The 19,372-nt window shown below is 37.3% G+C and overlaps 2 protein-coding genes across 4 annotated transcripts in view; one reads left to right on the top strand and one right to left on the bottom strand.

Moving 5' to 3' along the window:
- Positions 1-19,372, bottom strand: part of pde4d (phosphodiesterase 4D, cAMP-specific) — a 307,501-nt gene that overhangs the window by 66,751 nt on the left and 221,378 nt on the right. The gene's annotated exons all lie outside the window — the stretch shown is intronic.
- Positions 14,596-19,372, top strand: part of LOC135729190 (retinal Mueller cells isomerohydrolase) — a 298,130-nt gene continuing 293,353 nt past the window's right edge. The window contains exon 1 of the mRNA XM_065246651.1: positions 14,596-14,601. The gene's annotated coding sequence lies outside the window, so the exon portion shown is untranslated. The remainder of the gene's footprint in view (positions 14,602-19,372) is intronic.

Below are 19,372 nucleotides of genomic sequence, written 5' to 3'. Positions count from 1 at the left end.
ATTAACCTTCACCTTTTCTTGATGAATACATTGGTGCTTGCGGCATATTGGCTCTGACAACAGAAGCAAGTGTTCAGCCACATCCAATAACAGGCATGCAGAGTCTGGGAGGCGATTTGGAAATGCACGTGTGACCTTTAAATGTCATGGGTCATGAAATTACACGAGTACTTTCTGGAAGAACTGGAAGAGGCTTTTACAGACAAATCTATGTGTGTCGATATTTTAAGGAAGTTGAAAGTGAATGAAAAAGTAATAGTAGTATTAGGGCTGGGCTGTATACAGTATGACGATTTTGTAATATATATCTATGTTTTTTCGCAGCGGGGGGACAATACCATCTTTATCAGTAAATTATGGACGTTGTGTCCGTGACGTCACCCACTGGTTTCTGAAGAGCATATATGAAGCTTAAAGTAGGCGTTGCTTGCCGTCCCCATCTTGGCCGCGCATCACTCGTGGATAACTGAAAATGAGTAAAGAGGCGGGACATGGGTGAAGCTGAGGTGCCTTTTTGCTAAAACCACGCCCACCTAGCTCGATTCTAGTGACAGAAGTGGCAGTTCACCCCTCACTCAGGTGGCCACGCCCCTTAATTATGCAGAAGTTTAAGGCTTATTATTATTTAAACGGATGAGTTACAATAAAATTCACCCCCCTCACAGTTGTCATGAAGGGCAAAATTAGCTATATACATCAAAAACAGTTTTGTACCAGGCTGTAAACATATTATTTTGTACTGTAAAGTTGGGCATTTTAACATGGAGGTCTATGGGAATTGACTCACTTTTGGAATTCGATGAATTGCAGTTTAAATCACGTTCATATTGGCCTGTATCAGAGAGATTGGGGATTGCCCCTCGGGAAAAAAGTAAGCTTTCCAACCAGCTTGTATGTTGTGCAGCTGAATATTTTCAAACAGGGAGGAATACCCTATCATAGGGGTACATTTTATTTTAATAGGGGAGAGCAGGGCACAACCTAACACTTTTTGGTTTTGGCTCAGTCATTAAAAAAATACACACACATCTCTGCTACAAATGATAATTTTAAGTTTTTTTCTATTACTTACCATTCTTGGACAATTACACCAAACATGACAGAAGTGCAAACGTTACAACTTACCCCATAGATGGGGTTAATTGTAACAGGCAGGGGGTTAGTTGTAACACTTGCTAAAGATTTCAATACAATTTTGTCTATATACTTGAATTGGATATTGTTTATATATTTGTCTATAATAGACAGGTATTCACACTGTATTCATTCATCCAGCCCTTTTCTAACAATAGTTCAATTATAAATGAATAAAAATGTCTAAATATGTGAGAAAAAGCAGCACAATTATGAAAAAAAAATTTTTATATGTGACCCAGTCAGTAAATACCATACTAAAGTCTCAAAATCAAATTCAGTGATAATGAAAATCAAAGTCTGATTTTAGCCATTAATTTTAATCTTTGACATGACTTTATTCAGTCAATATTAAAGATATAAACAAAAATAATTATTGACACATTACACACACAACAAGAATTACACTAACGTTAGCGGTTTTCATCTCATAAGTGCTGAGGGGTTAGTTCTAACACAGCGTTACAATTAACCCCGCTGGGTGAAATATTTTCAAGCCTACCAAAAATGAGCTGCAGACTAGGGGTGTGAAGAGATCTCTTGTTGATGACGTATGCAGCCTGCATATGCGACCTCCGGAGGATGCAGCTTTCTGTTTGACCCTTTTACAGTGCATGCATTATATTCTGTCTTTTACTGCGTTTGCTTTTTTGTTTGGGTTTCCAATAATGTTCGTTTGGGAACTTGTATGAAGTCTGAGACGCGTTGTGTTTGTCTGTTGATCAGTGTCAGATGTGAAGTCTCAGCAGATTAAACCATCACACAGAGTTTACATGATTTAATGTCTGCATGTTCTTGCTCAAAAATGACAGTAGCTGTATCATTTCTATTGTAAAGAAATGGACATATATTAAATATTCAAATGGATTTAAACATTGTTTGGCTAAAAATAAGCGTTTCTCTCCGTCTAAAGTGAAAGTGAAAGTGAAGATAGCGTCCGTGAGACGTGTCCACTATCGCCCCCTGCAGGCATTTGTTATAATACATACATAAGGCTTTTTTATTTATAGACCACAAATGTAATGTGTCTGTTAATGTAATGTTGTTTAATGTAACTTGGTTTTAATACTTTATTTGAACCAATTATTATTGCATCTTCGTTATTATGTAATTTTAAAGGCCAATGCTCACTTGGGTGTATTTTTATTACCCAAAAATAACAAATTACTTAATTATCAGTTAGAAAAATAATTGTTAGGGCCAGTCCTTGATTAGTTAAAACATTTAAAAATAACGTGATTTCAGTTTCTTATTCATTTATTTTATCATTGAGGGTTTCTTGAAAAGTGTAAAAATATCGTCTCGTCTCGTTCTCGTGAACCCAATCTCGTGTCTCGTCTCGTCTCGTGTATTAAGTGTCTCGTCACACCCCTACTGCAGACACATTTCAAAATGATGCTATGTTTTACTCAACAAGACACTGATTAAGATGGCATAACATTGGTTTTGGTATCTTACACACCAAACTTAGAAACTTGAAAAAAAAAGATGGTGAAAAAATGTACTTACATGCCACCAAAACACTTTTTCTCTATGGAAAAACATTATACCTTTCCATAAATTTGCCAGAGATCGTCTTTTGGCAGAGTGAAAAATGCCGGAAAAACAAATCGTTACAACCATGTGCAACAATGTAAACATTGTTACAATTATCCCTGCGTTAGTTTGTGCCCCACTCACCCCTACGCTGATCTCACATAAGTCTTTGAATTGCATGCACATTTTTCCACTTTGCAGAAAATACATGGTATTGGTATATCGTCATTCATCAAAAAAAAAAGATATGATTTTGGTCAATATCACCCAGACCTACAGTAAGCAGTATTTGGGAAACATCTCCAGCAGTGGCTTCAGAAGGGAAAAAAATGCATTTGTAAAGAAAATGTTTAGCCAGAAGCTAAATTTGTGCTGTTTATTTGTTTATTCTCAACTGCAATTCATTGTTTTGTGTCCTACAGTGCCATTAAAGAATTTGCCCGAGATGAGTTATGGACTTACATCTATTCAGCGACTATACATGTTTTTTCAAATGCAATAAAACATCACTCACAGGTCTATGACTACTCTACTGCATCCGTCAACTGCGGATGAGTCTTGGAGGTAAATGTGGAACTGCCGCCAAATGATCATGTTTACTGCTTGAGACCAAACTCTGTAAACAAACCCTCTAGTGCTATCCAAACAGCCAGCCGATAACTCTTTCAACAGTCGGTTACTTTACCCCATCTCAGTCCATCAATTACATTTCATCCAATTCCTTAGCTATAATCACATTGAATGGTACATTATGGGGTTTCCCGCCTTGAGCGCCCACGGGAAAAAAAACAGAGAATCTCAGAGCATCTTGTGGAAAGCCCTAAACAAGAACAATATAAATAGCAGAAAGTGTCGTATTATGTAACAGATGAATACAGAGTCACGCAGTGGGGTGTTTGCTAATGCAGCGCCTGAAACAAGGGTTCAAACCCACCTGCTCATTATTATTCATGTTGGTATGATGATATACTTCTTATTAACACCCCACTGCGTGACTCTGTATTCATCTGTTACATAATAAGACACTTTCTGCTATTTATATTGTTCTTGATATTTCTGAACACGACTTTTCGTGTAAGATTCTGGTTAAAATGAAACATTTTGTTTGTTTTGCATTAAGCACGGTCGTGAAATGATATTGATTTGGTTTGTTTGGATGTAAACTGCTAACTGAGAAAAGTCCCTATTTAGACACACAGGGGAATTTAGTCGTGATGAATGTAAAAAGGGCCATTAACAGAGAGCATAAAAAAGCCTACCAGATAATGCCAGCTCATGATGGAGCAATAGCTGCGGTGAAGACCCTGGTAGTGGAGCCTGATGAATAATTTATAATCAGTGCATCACACAGATCCTTGTACTCAGCTTGAATAGGTTTTGGTTGGGCAGAATGTACGGAAAGATTTATTATTGATCCCTGAAGCACAGACACAGGTGGGTTAACTGGAAGACGAGTATAAAGTATTCTTTCTTTTTCTTTAAAAAGGTATCCCCCACAATCTCATTTTAATGCTATCTTGGAGATACGTCTTGTTTACCAAATATGCAACCAAAACGCACTGCATTGCATAATGTAATGGTATGAATATTTTGGCAGGGCAAGTGAATACCAACCGGGCTAGTATAAACAAAAATTTGCGTTGAGCCCTGGTACTGAACCAGTGACAGCTTGGGACTATTATTTCTCAGACGATATTTTCAGTGAGGTCATGACATGTTTCAACAACGTACCATACTCAGCACCGCCGCTCCCATAACGCACACCACGCGCTGTGCGTAGAGCACAAGGTGCTGAGGGGGCATAGATATGTATACTAGATGTCGCCTTGGCTACGGCAGTTCATTGGACCGAATGCGTTAAATAGAGGCGTCAAAAAGGAGCGCTGAGAGCGGAGAAGTGCCCGACGTCATTCAGGTCTTTCCATTGTCCAATCGAATGAGGGGAGAGGCGGGCCTTACGTTGTGGTGAGGGAAGTTTACAGTTGCTTTGAAGAACCTCTCCTGCGTGTTTGTGCACCTCTCATCCTCAAACAAGGTCAGAGCAAGCGCCCTCTTTTTAAAGTTTCTGCTAATATGACAGTTAACAGCAAAATAGCGCTCACGCTTCAATATTTGATTGACAAGACAGCTGACTCGGTGGTTGCATAGCAATATAAAAAGCAGCATCGCACTGCTCTTTTTTATAAAAGGCAGTGCGTCGTGCCTTGCGTTTCCAAGCATTTAAAGTGCGTTTGGTGTGATTAGCCCCTAACAATTCCTGTTAAAAAAAATTATCAAAATAATCCAGACATGTTTTTCCCAAAGTAAATGTCACTTTAAATAAATAATAATAGTCAATAATTACAAACAAGTATAGCCAATCTTCTTAAATAAAACAAAGATTTAGAGAACTAAAAGTCACAAATTTACTTACTTTGTAAACACAGTAAGCTATGTAGAACAGATAAAACATCTAAAAAAATCTAATATAATATAATATATAAAAGCATAATAAAATGAAGTGCAATAATGCACATAATTCAACAGTAATATTTGCTTTATATCATTCATAATGACATTTTATATTAATATATTATTTGATTTTTCTAATTACTGAAGAAAAGTTTGCACTTTTAAATGTGTAGTGTGTGTTAACTACAGGGGCGGAGTGGGACCCAAAAATCTACCGGGAAATTTCATAGACCACCAGCCCTCCATGGTCAAAAAAAAATAAGCAAATGCTGAAATCTAAAATGACAATAAAATGACTGCACAACAACATGAAATACCAAGTGTAATAACTATTATTTAAAAGATCTTAAAGTCAACAACAGTTCCCTAGTTTTAGGTAAGATTAAGCTTACTTTGGTTGCAAAGCAGTTGCTTATAAAATTATTAAGCCTGTTTGGAGAGAGATGTTTTATGTGACAAAATGTCAGTCATCGTGTGATAACGAAAATATAACGCAACTTACATGTTCTGAGCAGGTTTTGTCAATGAACAGGCTGTAAACTGTTGGCTAAGTTACATACACTCGTGAAAAACTGATGCTGATTATCTGGGAAACATTCTCTAACAGCAGTCAAGTTGTCATTGTTTGTGTCAAAGTTGTGCATTTGTTGTAACATTAAAACAGGAGATGAGACTTAGGCTACTCTGTGCTGCTCAAAGTGATGCTCGGAGCTCCATTCCTCGATGGGTGTGCGAGGCTATGCTTTTCTATTGGTTGTTGCGTTAAATCTTACCCAGATACAACAGTGCTATTTTCTGATTGGCTATTGTGAAGTCTCTTTCTTTTCTTTTTTTTGATTGGCTGATAGAACTCCAGGGGAGACGGGCTTGATAGAAAGAGCGGTGCGGACAGATACATTTTGAGCGCTGAAGCATATTAAATATATGATAAATAGTTTTTAGTGTGGCCGGAGTGCACGACTAAAGACTGAAAGCACGGCTATTATCAGACCGGCCCTCGCGGCCTTAAAACACTACCGGCCCACCGGGAAAAGTCCCGACTCTCCCGATTGCCACTCCGCCCCTGGTTAACTATTTACTTTCTCTTTTTACTGTTCTTAAGTTTTATAGGCTACTATGCTGCTATTGTGTTATTGGTATTGAGTTATATGTTAAGTAAAAAGTTAAACTGGCAAAAACAAACTTTTTTTTCTCGGGGGCCGGGTGGGGGGCATCATAAAGTAACTATGCTTAGGGCACCAAAATGGCTAGCAGCGGCACTGACCATACTACATTTATCAACCATCACTTTCTGCATACAGAAAACACAGCAAGCAGTACACCAAGTAGTATATGCACTGTTCGGTAAGCAGTATGCTAGCGTTACATTCCCAACACAGCCTATGTCTCTCAACGCCTCTGCAACCCACAATACGCCCCATCTCTTAAACGCAGCTGTTAAACCAATGAAGTGAGGCGCAGGGCACATTTCTGCTCTACATGATCCCAGCTACAATCAGTCAGGGGATTTTACCAAGTGTACCGTGACATTCTGCAGCGCAACGGGTAAAATTAGCACGGTGCTTACGAGCCGCGCAGGTGATAAGTGGCTTTCTACCTATCTTTCTCACTCAGTTACTAAAGTATCATCTCCTCTTTCATTTAGCACTCATCGCATCACCCCAGCGCTGATGACTGCTTATTCTCTCATCTGCCATCCCCGAAGACACATCAGCAAAAGCAAGGCTGTTATAAATTAAATCAAGGGGCACATTTAAGAAATGTTACAGCATGAGGAGAGCCAAAGGAGGCATTACTGTAGGAAATTCAGTGCAGGGACAAAATGCACCTATTTATTCGTTACATAATGTACTTTTGAGAGTGCACCCATGGGCTTCCTGGTTTACTTTTTCACTACTTTGTAGTTGACATACTGTAAAGCAGGATGCTGGTCAAGTGGATTTTATTTTTTTATGAAAAGGGACTTTCAAATCCTGACCTAACTTAGTTAAAAAAAATCATCAAAGATGATCATCAAACAGCATTCCTATTGCTTAACTGGTAAAGCGTTGCATTATTAATGCAAGTCATGGGATTAATCCCAGAGATCACAATTACTGATAAATGTATGCACGGTAAGTCCCTTTGAATAAAGCATCTGCCAAACACATACAATAAGCGTGAAAGTGCATGCATTTAATATAACACCACACCTTTTTACTATCAATAAACAACAAACTTATTTTTCAAGGATCCAAATTACCGCAAAATTAAATGCTTACTCTACTCTACCAACCCTGCATTTGGCAGATGCTTTTATCTAAAGTGACTTACAGCACACGTGTATTTATCAGCTTGTGTGATGGGTTGAAAAGACAGTTGGAAGCAATGGAGTGCAACTAGCAGGTAAGAAAAGGCCACAACAGACCCCATATACCTGAAAGACATTAAAACAGGCTATACAGTACCTGATGGCGTGATGGAATATAGTGCATCAAAAACAACATGCACATTACTGATTAAATAATGCAGCCGACTTCAACTGCACTCATCTCACAAAAGCGCATACTGAAAAGGCTGATGACAGACTAGCGCTTCGGTGAGAAGGCAGTGGTGTCAAAGGGGAACGCTGAGCGCCTGTTGACTATCGATCTGTTGATCTTCTATACACTAAAGCCTTCTACCTCAGTTCTCCACATGCAGATCTACTCTGAATCATGGAGATATTTATACCACACCATGGATAACAAACGCATACATTTTCCAAACTTACAGTAAAACCCTGCAGAGCTACAGTACCAGGTGCACAACACCTACAGTATTTTAAGGATTTATAAGGATTTATCATGTACTAAATGATGTTTAAAGTGTGCTTGTACAAAAAGGCCTGTAATGATTTACTTAGTAAAAGTTTCATATGTTCATAAACATCATGAAACATCTAATTGCACCTGTTGCTTAAATACAAAACAACTGGTTCACTGTCTTATACTATATTTTATTTTGCTTGTTCATATCATTTACAAAACAGCATAACACATAGGATTTTGTTTGATATCCATAACGTTAGTATTTATGGTGGCACATGGTGTCATACATATTCTAACTTTACAAGCCTGAGGAGTCATACATAATTCATCATCCTCATGCTAGGGTCTAAAAATAGGGCTCTTTCCAAGTGGTAATAATTTATTATGGTTTCTGTCTCTTTAAGTTAACAGATAGTTCTTTAATGAACATTCGAGACAGTGATAGTCCCCGGCTAGAAAAGACAAATCTGCTGGGGAACTTTTCAAACGGGTGACATTTCCAGGAGGAAACATTTGCTGGATATATCATGAAATGTCAGGCTTTGATATTTTTGTTAATTGGACAAATTCTTTCACTGCCTCTCGCTCAGCACACAAACACACACACACACAATCCCTGGTGAGATCCTTTTTCACCCCTTGTTAGTGTTTTATCACAGTAGTTTTGTCACCGTCTCATGCAACAGCTGTGAGGACAGCTCTTTGTTATAAAAACTGTGAAGGTTGCATGGGGAATCTACTGTATACTAAATAAGGGTGTCAGAAATTCGATTTTAAATCGAAATCGATTGAAATTAAGTCACAACCTTGAACTTCGAATAAAAAATGGAATCGTTTATGCTGCCACATCCCCATATCACGTCTTGTCGGCTTGCCAAGCTTTTGTAGTGTAAACACAGATGTGGTTGAATGTGTTCGAACAGCCACAATCGTCCGCCTTCTTTCCACCCAATTATCTAATCTGAGGTACTGTACACAATGTTTTACGTCTTTTCTGACTTCTGGCGCGAACACACGGGGAATGGCGCTATTTTTAGCCTTTCATTGATAAAACTAAAGCGGCTGATCTGTTCCGTTACATTTTGCAAGCGTGTGAAAGTTGTGAAATCTTATTTCATCAATTGCGCTGAAAATTCATAGAAAGCTTTAACATATATACATGTACAATACACTGTGCAGAATGATTACTTACAATACAAGCAGCGGACTCCGACATAATGTTAGTTTGCGTCCATATAAACTCGTCATTACTCCCGCTTGGGTTTGTATTTGTGTGTACCATATTTTTTCACTGGCAGCACGACTAGGATGGAAGGGCATCTCCAGGTTCAAGGTCAGATATTATATTTTATTAGAGTCTAGTCTAAAATGGCATAACATTTTTTGTGCTTTAAAAAAAAAAAGGTAAAAACCGAGAACCGAATCGAATCGAATCGCTGCCTTAGAATTGAAAATGTAATCGAATCGAGGATTTGGAGAATCGTGACACCCCTAATACTAACTGTAACTATTACTAACTGTTGAGAATACAGTACCACATGAGTGCTCATAATAATTAAAAATATGGGACTGGTTTGGGATCTGGATAAAATTGCTTACACATACACATACAATGTATACTTTCAATAAACTTTCAATAAGCAGTAAAATTACAAGGTAGTTAATCTGCAAAAATACTGTATCTTTAAGTCAGGATAGGACGGCAGCTTGGATGGGTTAAAAGACCAACTAAACCAACTTAAAGGAACATTCCACTTTTTTGAGATCAGATTCAGTGGATTTTGCTATATGCTAAAAGTGGTACAGTACCACCAGACCCAGAGATCAGCTGAATGGATTCCAAAACGATAAAAATCAAATGTTTAACTCTAGGGGAGCTGGAAAAATTTTTTTAAAAAGTGGACTGTCCCTTTATAACAGTAAAGACCAGCAAACCAACTTAAGATAGTTTAAAGGAACAGGCCCACATTTTGGTAATTTATCTTATTCACAGTATCAAGAGTTAGATAAGTCCATACATACCTTTCTCATCTCCGTGCGTGCTGTAACTCTGTCTAACGCAGCCCTTGCTAGCTTAGCTTAGCACAAAGACATAAAGTGAATGGCTCCAGCTAGCAAACTGCTTCCAATAAGTGACAAAATAACGGAAACATTTTTCTATTTATGTGTTGTGATTTGTATAGTCACACCATGTACAAATAACAAGGTCTTATGAGACACAACCATCTTTTAACAGTATACATACTGGGAACTATATTCTCAGAAGGCGAAGCACTGCTACTTGGGCGGAGTGATTTGATCGCAGCACCCGAGAAGCCCCCTGGTGAGAAGCAGAGAGTTCGGTCAAAGTTGTGCAAATTACTCCGCCCAAGTAGCAGTGCTTTGCCTTCTGAGAATATAGTTCCCATGTATACGGTTATAAGATGGCTATGTCTCATATGACCTTGTTATTTGTACACGGTGTGACTATACAAATCACAACACATAAATAGGAAAATGTTGGGATTATGTTGTCACTTATTGGGAGCAGTTTGCTAGCTGGAGCCATTCACTTGGAGTCTTTGTGCTAAGCTAAGCTACCGGGGGCTGCCTCAGACAGAGATACAGCACACACAGAGATGAGAAAGGTATATATGGACTTAACTAACTCTGGGGGATACGGTGAATAAGCTAAATTCCCAAAATGTGGGCATGTTCCTTTAAAGGAATAGTTCAACAATAAAGAAAAATTCTGTCATCATTTACTCACTCTCATTGAGTAAATACATACTCACCCTGTATACATTTCTTTGTTCTGATGAACAAGAAAGAAGATATTTTGAGGTATGTTTCTAACCAAACCGATCAGAGGCCTCACTGACTTCCATTGTAGGAAAAAATACTACTATGGAAGTCAATAGGGATTGTGATCGGTGTGGTTACACTGGCCCTCATTTATCAAAAGTACGTACACCAAATTTCCAGCGTACACCTGGCGTACACCCAAAACCACGGTGACTTTGAGATTTATCAATATGGACGTTGGCGTACGGCACGCTCAAATCCTACGCCAGCTCAGGAGGTGGTGTACGCACATTCTGAGTTAGTGCAGAAATGCGCAAACAATTCCTAACACCACAAAACGCACTGACAAATGAAAATATATGATATATTATGACCCACTGTAAAAAAACAAAAACATAGTAATTATAAACTTCAGTGTTTATTTTTATGCAACATGTACTTCAATGTTTAATTTGTGAGACTTTACCGAAGCATTTGATTTGTAGGCATTTGTATTCCTTCAGTTGAGAGCATGGGCGCTTTACCTGATGTTTCAGGGCAAAGCAATTGAGCGGATCGGAGCGGAGCCTTGAGCGGTGCGGTAATATTACCATCAAAGCGCCTCTCTAAAAATTCCGCTCGCTCAGTACCGCTCGTTGAACCCAGAACGCCCTTTAATAATTTGCTAGTTCGAGAATCTGTAAAAACGTCTAGCAATAAGTTATGGAATTCAAGCCTTCTACATAAATGTAAAGTAAAAATCAAAGTTAAGATTGGACAGGAAGAAAACATTGAAAAGAAGTGCGGAGAGACTGTAAAAGTCAGCAAATATTCATCCTGGAATCTGAAGCTGCACATTGAAAGAAAGCACAAGGATGTGCTACGAAAACATGGTAATAATGCATCAAAAGGTAAGCTAGTTACATACTATTCGATGATAAATAAATAGCTACACATCATGAATAGGTAAGGTAAAATGCTTGTGTTGAATGGAGCCATAAATCCGATCATGATGATATGCGGACAAAATCATGGCCACGAATTATCTTTTATGCTACATTATGAACACTTCTTTTTCTTATTTAGTTTAAAGTATGGCCATAAATATAAAATTCGTTCCCAATATTCAACAGTTTGTTCCTTGGAATTAATTATTATAATATTTCGTCATTACTATTACAATTATTATTACTTCAAATTATGAATTAGTCTAGTAAAACATGTGGATGTCGTGGAAACAAATTGTTAATTTGAATTATATCCGGAGCTCCGTACCAAACTGGATCTTAGCTAACAAACAATGTAAATACAGAAAAACACACTAAAAAAGTTACTACATCATTTTAAAATATTATTTAAAAAAAACTTAACCGAACCATTAAGCAGACATATAATTTAGATGTAGGCAACAGTAAATAATAATAATAATAAATAATTATTCTTCTAAATATCAATTAAGCGTCATTAATAATAAAAATAATAATACAAATATTACAAAATGTCATGCAATTATTAATGTGTTTTTAATCCCGCTCTTTAAACTCCCAAATAAAACAATTTTGTTTCTTTCCACTTCCCTGGTTTCTCGTCTTTGCCGTCTTCCATGTGTCAATGTCGTAAAATGAGGGCGTGGGGGAGGTGGAGACTTGAATTTATATGGGCGTGTTATTCTAATGACGATCGTTTTCAGCCGCCGCATTTATGAAGGGCAGATATTGCGTACACCTGAATTTCAGAGGTACGCACAGCTTCATAAATCAGGCGGTGAGAGGAGTGTAAGCATAATCGTACGCCAACATATACGCCCGTTTCTACGCAAGAATGATAAATAAGGGCCAATGAGAGTGAATAAATTATGACAGAATTTTCATTTTTAGGTTAACCATCCCTTTAATATCGTTTTGTGTTATTGATGTCACTGAACAATCCCTGTAGACTTTCAACCATTAACAAACATTCATATTTTCGTTTTATTGTATTTCTCTCTATATACTCAACTGCCTATCTGAACAGACACTCTTATTAAATGATAAATACTTTACATTAGAGCAAACAGCACTCTTGGGTATGCGGCCTGTCCCTCTGTAATAGTGAACACAGTAATTCAATGCATTCTGAGAGCCTGCCAGACTATTAAGAATCTGAGGAACGCACATCACGTCCGCAACCATTAACACACATATAAAACATGCAAAATGTACTTTCATACCAGCACAGTACACAGAGACACACACACACACAGCAGTTGGTGGCAACAAGGGAGGTTAAGCAGGTCATGATGTCACTACACAACCAAGACTGAACTCATGAATATCAATTAGCTTGAGCTGACTTTTTCTTCATAATATATTAAATGGACTGTTTGGAGATTAAGGGCCAAATTTACTAAACAGGGCAAATTAGTGCAAGAGTCTAATTCTAAAACAGTGCCGATTGGAGTAGAAATTGTGGGTGATTTATCGACAAGGGGCTCATCTCATTTCCATAATGGCCAACGCAATTTAAGGCATGCTTTTTTTTGGGGGGGGGGGGGTTAAATACTAGCACAAAAACCAGTAAACGGACGTAAACCTTAGTAAATTGCATTATGCGATTCATTTAAATACTGTCCTACCATAAATTTTGCGTCTGAAATGGATAAACGCAAATATACGATAGGGTCTCTATGCCTTGCAATGTAAGTAAATAATGCCAATTTAACCAATTACATTTTAGAACAGCACATTGATGGCCTTTTTTCAGTATTTTTTTTTAATTTTACTTATCTGTATCGCTATTTTTAGAGACATCAGTTGAGACAGAGCTCCACGCAAACAACTTCCTCATGAAACAAAGACATAATGACCAAACTATCCTTTACTGGAGAAAAAGAAAATTTTCTAAAATAGTTATCTACCAAGTGCAACTAAATTAAATCTGTGTGCAGACAGGACTTAATATAAATCTAGCGTGCTTAAATGAGATCTCACTATTCCTTCGTGTAGCCATGAAAGATATTTTTCATTACATCTAAAAATAGCTAGACAGCACATTTTATCCCCTATTTCCGTGCATCATTAGTTTGTTTTCATTCGATTCGCAATTAAATCAAGCACTGTGGGATTATGAACACTGCTGCTGCTTACCATGGAAACGGAGTTAATGCAATAGGGAAGGTTGCTCAAGTCAGTGCAACACTTCTACAAAGCACATAGCAACACTAGATTGATGGCGGGTTGATGCAGGTGTTATCTGTACCCAGTAATCTGTGGAGAGGGCAAAGAAAAAAACTAATCCAGGTGATATCCAGTCTCCTCTTTGAAGGTACTGCAAACAAGAGCTAAATGAATTTCTATAAATAGACATCCTGAGAAAAAAGGGGTCTTGGACTTCTCTACTGGTGCCTTGGAAAGAGACAAAAAAATTTCTGAGCAAATGTTGACTTTGCAACACAGTGGTTTATTTCATTGTCCAAGACATCTGTTGTGGTTCTGAAATGTAATATAAATTGCAAATGTTTTTTTTACATTGCAAGTTCATTTAAAGTCAAAATCAATATCTTAATATATGTAAAAACAATAATACGGGTGGGATTTGCTGGGGGATGGCAGGAAGTAGTGTTGTAGTTCTCGAGACCAGTCTTAGTCTCAAGACCGGTCTCAAGACCACTTTTTAAAGGTCTTGGTCTCGTCTTGGAATCGACTGCATTTTTACTCGGTCTCGTCTCGGTCTTAGACAAAGAGGACTCAGAATTTTATTTCAAGACCGGTCAAGACCACAACTGATGGCACATCACAAATTCATTTTTTATCATTTATTTAATGCAGTTTATTCAGGTTTGGCATATGATGTTGGCATTGTTTAAGCATTGTTTAAGATTCTCCCAATTACAGTTTTTTTTTATTTTATTACTAAAAACACCTGCATTGTGTTAAGTGGATGGCAAGCCATAGTAAGACAGTTCAGATTAAATGGTTAAAGTTGGTTTCAGCTCTTTAGGGTTTATCTGCAATGCCTTTGATTATTTGATCAACGTCTCTGATGGCACACACACACACACACGCACGCGCACACACACACACACACACACACACACACACACACACACACACACACACACACACACACACACACACACACGCACACACACACACACACACGCACACACACAGACAGACAAGAAGTGCTAATCATTTGCATATTCCACATTTTATCATAAGTGTTTTAATGCAGTGACTTGCAATGGTCATGGTCTTGGTCTCGACTCGGTCTCAACCCTTTAAAGTCTTGGTCTTGTCTCGGTCTCGGCCTGTCTTGGTCACGACTTGGTCTTGGTTTAGGTGGTCTTGACTACAACACTAGCAGGAACCAATTATTTTTCACCCCCCATGATAAATGGTCATCAAATTGCCGTATAAACAGCCTAGAATAAAGATAATTTTATATAAGTAACAAACAACAGTAAAATCTGGAATGAAGTATTACTGTCAGCGATTTTTGTCGCAAACGGAAATACTGAGACGCAGGGTTTTTTACCTGGCAGGAGGGGTTCTAGTGGACCAATCACAGCACTTGCGGTTTGTGTAGAACTGACGTGCTGTTAAAATTTTGGACGAGGTGCACATCAGGCTATGCAGAGCTATGCGCAGGCTACGGATAACCTATGGCATAGACCTTACAGATGACTATACCTTGGGCTTTAGAATTGAGGGGAAATCCCAGGATGACACAGGAAATCAAAAAAGAGGTCAAAAGTCCATCATCAAACAGACTATTTTCTTAGTCTGACGTCTTGTCTAAGTCATATATAGTCTGTATGTTGTTATATTGAGAGTATATTATCTAGAGCGGTTATAAGTGGCTCAGGGCAGGTGCAAGTAGGACTTGTAATAATCAATAATAATCAATATAAGCCTGTGGTTCATAATTTATTTTCATAATTAAAAATATTTGAAAAACATCCCCCCCTCGAATTTTTTCACAAATCGCACCCTGACAATAATATTCACTACTGGGATTCAAAATATACCACACACATGATACAGTATACACAGTGGCCAGGTATTCACACCTGTATCTGTGTATTCCTGATTTTTTTTATCTAGCACATCGGGTCTTGCATATTTGACATACTTTTATCCAAAGCTATGTCTACAGTGTATACAATATGCATTTCTTTATCAGCAGGTGCACTGCCTGACAAGTGAACGTGAGTTCCCCTTCCACAACTGTCAGCTGTATATCTGACATATTATCTCTCTCAATATACATTTTATTCATCTTTAACACACATCACAACAAGGTTCTCTCTATCAAGATTTAATCTGTTGTCATCTTGAGCATATATTCTTCAAACTGCCTATCTATATTATACCCGTGATGAACTTCTGAGCTTATTCAATTGCTAATATTTGTTTAATTGATGTAAGTTTCTACAAAAAAAAAACATCAAAGTATTACAATTCCTTCCAGATGTCACTCATGTGCTGACTACATTGCCAAAGAGGTTTTGCAGCATCAATAACATCCTGGGTTATCTTTTCATTCCCATAATTTGTTTTTAACTATTACCAATTTAGAAGATAACCAGTGCCATGTTTACCCCAAGGCAAAAGAGCCATTCCCCAGTTATGACACTTAATAAGCTGGGCAGCCTTTGCTGTAGCCAGGGTTTGAAAAGTAGTGCGGTCCAGGGCTGTTAAGAGTTAACAAATGCGAGAAAAAAGTGCACTAAAATACTTTAAGTACACTTAGTAAATGTACTATTTTGTGCACTATAATGTTGTAATAAATATACCAAAAATTGTCTTTAGTACCTCTTAAGATAAACTTAGTGTACTTAACTGTGCTATTTTAAGACACCATTTATTTCAATACTCTAGAAATCTATTCTAGAAACTATTACTGGTATTGTATACTTTTTCAGGTGCATTAAAGTACTATTAAAGTAGAACTATACCTTTTATTAGTATATTTGTAGTGCATACAATGCAAATAATTACTTACTTTCTTAGTATTTTTGTCTTGTTTTTAGAACAAATATCTAAAATATTCTTAAATCAAGAAGGATTTTCTTGATAAGCAAAATGACCTTAGAAAATAAGTCTAGTTTTAGACAAAAAAATATCACATTTAAGTGAAATTGTGCATAAAACAAGCAATTTTTTATTAAATTTTTTATCACAATTTGTTAATACTTTACTGTTGACTTAGGGTGGATAATTTATTTATTTTCATGCTAATTATAGCATTATATTGATTGTTTTAATAAGCAATATTAGGCAATATACAGTAAACAAGAACTTTGTTGCTGTTATGAATGTGTTTAGCATGACTTTGTGAAATGCCAACTCCTAAACTAAATGAAATATAGTCTTCTTCATACCAAATATTTACATATCTGGCATATCTCATTTAAACCCAATTGTCCTACATCTTTGTACCTTTGCTATTTTAGTGTTGAGAGCATTTCTTACACACATAATCATGATGATTATTGCGTGTCTTATCGAATGTACAGTAGTATTATGTCAGCAATAACCTGCCCATGCTGTAAATAGTGTCATTTGATAACTGTTTAGGGGCTGGCCACCGCGTATTGCCAGATATAGGCCATAAAGAAAAAAAAATCAAATGCATCACTAAAACTAACCTGCACATTCTCACTTTATACGTTTCCCAAAGTGTCACATTAATTGCCAAAATATTAAACCCAACATCTAAAAAGGATTTTTCACAATAGGATCTGGCAACACTGTGAATGCTGCACTCACAGCTGTTTGAGTCAATCTCCGTCATTTTATCCTAAACTATACAGTAAACTTTCCAAATTTAATTATATACACAGATGCCAATATGAGTAATGGCTAATTAGTCATTCAGGAAACTTCAATTTTTTTTTTATATGAAACATTTACAGAGGTCCAGACCTTGGTGGCCTCATAGCTGGCTACGGTCATGTGGGCAGCAGTCATAAAAAGCTGTGATTTTTCAGCACAAGGTCTCCATTTTCTCCACCAAAACGCATGAGGACACAGGCAGGTTGACAGTAATGTTGTCTCTATTCTCCAAGGATTAGTGTCAGTCTAGCTGCAGAGAAAGTAAATAACCTGCAGATCTATTTCTGTGTGTGCATTGTATACAGAAGGCTAATACAGAAAGCCAATTTTGTGTGTGCAAACAGGGAGACATTACGCACCTGACATTTATAGCTATGCAGAGACAAGATCCAAAAAATACTATGTTGGCACAATGCATGAGCTTATTACAGACAATTTTAGCCTCTTACTTTTTAGTTAGGGAACAAATGGCCACTTAGTCAATCTATGTGTCTTCATCATACTGCTATGCAACTAGGTATTATACATAAATGTGTCTCCCCAAAATGGATCTTAAAATGATCCACTATTTGGATGGAGAGACAAATCCACATCTGCATGGACAGCAGTTGATCAGCTTCATGGACATCATGCAGATTTATATTAAACAGGCAGGCAGCTAAACTCCTATAAGCCCACAGAATGAGGAGGTACACATCAAATTACCCTGTGCCTGTCTGCGTTCACTATCCAATATTGTGAAAGACACTATACTATACACATGCACACACTGTGTTTTTGAGAAACAACATACATATGCCTGGAGATCGGATGCAGGAGAATATCGAATGGAGCGCTGTCGATAAAAAAGCCCTCTGCAGAGCCACAGATTTCTGGCCTAATTGGAAAGCTCATTTTATAAAGTACAGATGCTGTCAAGTTGTCTCCTCTCACATCAGAGGTCATGATTCGGCAGAGGAAGCGCTAGAAAGGTGAACATGTCTAATTTTCCACAGCATGATTCTTGTTCTCCGTCCTCCACTTGGCTTTTTGCTTAAATATGATTATAATGACATTTGTCTCAGCAGTCACATGGTAATAAGAACAAATCACACAAAAATACCACTCTCAGCAAAACTAAATGCAGGAACTAAAACAGTATGCTTTATATTCATGGAGTCTTCCTGATCCAATTTGAACCAAATCATGAGAAAACTCAACTGGGAAAAATAGACTGTTTCTACAGTAAGTCAACTTATGTGAAAAACGCAATAACTATAAAAAACGAAATAATCTTCACACTGCCGAATAGTTTTTATAAATGCAGGCTTTGAGGAATGTTTTACATTATAGTCACCATAAAACAGAAGTAACGATTGTTTTCTTTTCTGTATCCTGACATATGTCGGAGTGAAACGGCTTCTGAAATGAGAAAAATGTAAGGCGGGACTTCATTTCATCAATTGAAAACTGATTGGAACGTTGGAAGCTGTGCCATGTTGCTAATCGGCACAATTTTTTGCGGCAGAAAGTCTCTGAAACACTGTAAAAAAATAAAACGTTGGTAAGGTACCTGGTTGCCATAAAAATTTTAGTTAATTCAATGTCAACATTTTAGTTGATGCAATTTTTTCCTTTATTTTGGAGTTAACTAATATTTTTAAGTTAAATTAAATCAAAATTATAAGGCAAACAGGTAACTTACTTTTTAAGGGGATAGTTCATCCAAAAATGAAAATAATGTCATAAATAACTCCCTCATGTTGTTCCAAACTCGTAAGACCTCCGTTCATCTTCGGAACACAGTTTAAGATGTTTTTTATTTAGTCCGAGAGCTTGTTGGTTCAAAAATAACAAAAATTATGACTTTTTATAGCATTGTCTTCTTTTCCACGAGACTAA

The sequence above is a fragment of the Paramisgurnus dabryanus genome, chromosome 11 (assembly GCF_030506205.2).
Source record: "Paramisgurnus dabryanus chromosome 11, PD_genome_1.1, whole genome shotgun sequence".
In the NCBI taxonomy this organism is placed as follows: Eukaryota; Metazoa; Chordata; class Actinopteri; order Cypriniformes; family Cobitidae; genus Paramisgurnus; species Paramisgurnus dabryanus.
Note: the sequence above shows the minus strand (reverse complement) of the source record. Positions and strands in the feature narration are given on the sequence as shown.